This window comes from Juglans regia, unplaced genomic scaffold, assembly GCF_001411555.2.
Source record: "Juglans regia cultivar Chandler unplaced genomic scaffold, Walnut 2.0 Scaffold_814, whole genome shotgun sequence".
NCBI lineage: Eukaryota > Viridiplantae > Streptophyta > Magnoliopsida > Fagales > Juglandaceae > Juglans > Juglans regia.
The window spans coordinates 1-2,722 of NW_023363084.1; the positions used below are offsets into that span (position 1 = coordinate 1).

General features: G+C 48.0%; 6 non-coding genes and 2 pseudogenes across 6 annotated transcripts; all 8 read left to right on the forward strand.

Moving 5' to 3' along the window:
• The first annotated feature begins 172 nt into the window (after window positions 1-172).
• On the forward strand, window positions 173-291 carry LOC118346927. Its single transcript, XR_004800191.1, has one exon. It is a non-coding gene; the product is annotated as a 5S ribosomal RNA (ribosomal RNA).
• Window positions 292-481: 190 nt separating this feature from the next.
• LOC118346921 lies at window positions 482-600 on the forward strand. Its single transcript, XR_004800187.1, has one exon. It is a non-coding gene; the product is annotated as a 5S ribosomal RNA (ribosomal RNA).
• A 190-nt stretch (window positions 601-790) lies between these two features.
• LOC118346924 lies at window positions 791-909 on the forward strand (annotated as a pseudogene).
• Window positions 910-1,099: 190 nt separating this feature from the next.
• LOC118346923 lies at window positions 1,100-1,218 on the forward strand (annotated as a pseudogene).
• Window positions 1,219-1,408: 190 nt separating this feature from the next.
• On the forward strand, window positions 1,409-1,527 carry LOC118346925. Its single transcript, XR_004800189.1, has one exon. It is a non-coding gene; the product is annotated as a 5S ribosomal RNA (ribosomal RNA).
• A 188-nt stretch (window positions 1,528-1,715) lies between these two features.
• On the forward strand, window positions 1,716-1,834 carry LOC118346926. The gene has a single exon (XR_004800190.1). It is a non-coding gene; the product is annotated as a 5S ribosomal RNA (ribosomal RNA).
• A 190-nt stretch (window positions 1,835-2,024) lies between these two features.
• Window positions 2,025-2,143, forward strand: LOC118346928. The gene has a single exon (XR_004800192.1). It is a non-coding gene; the product is annotated as a 5S ribosomal RNA (ribosomal RNA).
• Window positions 2,144-2,334: 191 nt separating this feature from the next.
• LOC118346922 lies at window positions 2,335-2,453 on the forward strand. The gene has a single exon (XR_004800188.1). It is a non-coding gene; the product is annotated as a 5S ribosomal RNA (ribosomal RNA).
• The last annotated feature ends 269 nt before the right edge of the window (window positions 2,454-2,722 follow it).

A 2,722-nucleotide genomic window follows, 5' to 3' on the forward strand; every position in this document is an offset into this window, starting at 1 on the left:
CGCTTTGCGAGATAAATTGACAGAAGGACCACTCGGGAGTGGATTTTTGGGAAAATCTCGCCCTGCCCATCGCGTAGCCATGGGTTTGGATCAGATCTCCGTTTGGATTGGGATCGGAAGGACGCTAGTATGTCGCTCAAGGATTATATGAATTTTAAGTAATTAGTTTGATGGGTGCGATCATACCGGCACTAATGCACCGGATCCCATCAGACCTCCGCAGTTAAGCGTGCTTGGGCGAGAGTAGTACTAGGATGGGTGACCTCCTGGGAAGTCCTCGTGTTAAACCCCTCGTTGATTTTTTTTCCGCCTTGCGAGATAAATTGACAAGAAGGAGCACTCGGGAGTGGATTTTTCTGAAAATCTCGCCCTGCCCATCGCGTAGCCATGGGTTTGGATCAGATCTCCGATTGGATTGGGATCGGAAGGACGCTAGTATGTCGCTCAAGGATTATTTGAATTTTAAGTAATTAGTTTTGATGGGTGCGATCATACCAGCACTAATGCACCGGATCCCATCAGAACTCCGCAGTTAAGCGTGCTTGGGCGAGAGTAGTACTAGGATGGGTGACCTCCTGGGAAGTCCTCGTGTTGCACCCATCGTTTTTGTTTTTTCCGCCTTGCGAGAGGAATTGACAATAAGGACCACTCGGGAGTGGATTTTTAGGAAAATTGCGCCCTGTCCATCGTGTAGCCAAGGGTTTCGATCAGATCGCCGGTTCGCATTGGGATCGGAAATATGATAGTAGGTCACCCTAGGATTATATGAATTTGAAATAATTGCTTTGATGGGTGCGATCATACCAGCACTAATGCACTGGATCCCATTTGAACTCCGCATTTAGCCGTGCTTGGGCGAGAGTAGTAGTAGGATCTGTGACCTCCTGGGAAGTCCTCGTGTTGCACCCCTCGTTTTTGTTTTTTCCGCCTTGCGAGAGGAATTGACAAGAAGGACAACTCGGGAGTGGATTTTGTGAAAAATCGCGCCCTGCCGATCGTGTAGATATGGGTTTCGATCAGATCGCCGGTTCGCATTTGGATCGAAAAGACGCTAGTACGTCGCACTAGGATTATATGAATTTTAAATAATTACTTTGACGGGTGCGATCATACCAGCAGTAATGCACCGGATCCCATTTGAACTCCGCATTTTACCGTGCTTGGGAGAGAGTAGTACTAGGATGGGTGACCTCCTGCGAAGTCCTCGTGTTGCACCCATCGTTTTTGTTTTTTCCGCCTTGCGAGAGGAATTGACAATAAGGACCACTCGGGAGTGGATTTTTTGGAAAATCGCGCCCTGCCCATCGTGTAGCCAAGGGTTTCGTTCAGATCGCCGGTTCGCATTGGGATCGGAAATACGCTAGTAGGTCGCCCTAAGATTATATGAATTTGGAATAATTAGTTTGATGGGTGCGATCATACCAGCACTAATGCACCGGATCCCATCAGAACTCCGCAGTTAAGCTTGCTTGGGCGAGAGTAGTACTAGGATGGGTGACCTCCTGGGAAGTCCTCATGTTGCACCCCTCGTTTTTGTTTTTCCGCCTTACGAGGCGAATTTACAAGAAGGACAACTTGGGAGTGGATTTTTAGGAAAATCACGCCCTGCCCAGCGCCTAGCCAAGGGTTACGATCAGATCGCTGGTTCGCATTGGGATCGGAAATACGCTAGTAGGTCGCCTAGGATTATATGAATTTTAAATAATTGGTTTGATAGTTGCGATCATACCAGCACTAATGCAGCGGATCCCATCAGAACTCCGCAGCTAAGCGTGCTTGGGCGAGAGTAGTACTAGGATGGGTGACCTCCTGGGAAGTCCTCGTGTTGCACCCCTCGTTTTTGTTTTTTCCACCTTGTGAGATGAATGGACAAGAAGGACCACTCGGGAGTGGATTTTTAGGAAAATCGAGCCATGCCCATCGCGTACCTATGGCTTTCGATCAGATCGCCGGTTCGCAATTGCATGGGAAAGACGCTATTACGTCGCACTAGGATTATAAGAATTTTAAATAATTAGTTTGATGGGTGCGATCATACCAGAACTAATGCACCGGATCCCATTAGAATTCCGCAGTTAACCGTGCTTGGGCGAGAGTAGTACTAGGATGGGTGACCTCCTGGGAAGTCCTCGTGGTGCACCCCTCGTTTTTGTTTTTTCCGCCTTGCGAGAGGAATTGACAAGAAGGACCAATTGACAAGTGGATTTTTCGAAAAATCAGCGTCAGCCTATCAAGCAGAGTTAAGGGTTTCTACCGACGCCTGTTACTTTCGGGACTGTAAATACGCAAGTAGGTCGCCCTAGGATTATATGAATTTTAAATAATTAGTTTGATGGGTGCGATCATACCAGCACTAATGCACCGGATCCCATCAGAACTCTGCAGTCAAGCTTGCTTGGGCGAGAGTCGTACTAGGATGGGGGACCTCCTCGGATGTCGTCGTGTTGCACCCCTCGTTTTTGTTTTTTCCGCATTGCGAGAGGAATTTACAAGAAGGACAACTTGGGAGTGGATTTTTAGGAAAATCGCGCCCTGCCCATCGCGTAGCCAAGGGTTTCGATCAGATCACTGGTTCGCATTGGGATCGGAAATACGCTAGTAGGTCGCCCTAGGATTATATGAATTTTAAATAATTGGTTTGATGGGTGCGATCATACCAGCACAAATGCACCGGAACCCATCAGAACTCCGCAGTTAAGCGTGCCTGGGCGAGAGTAGTACT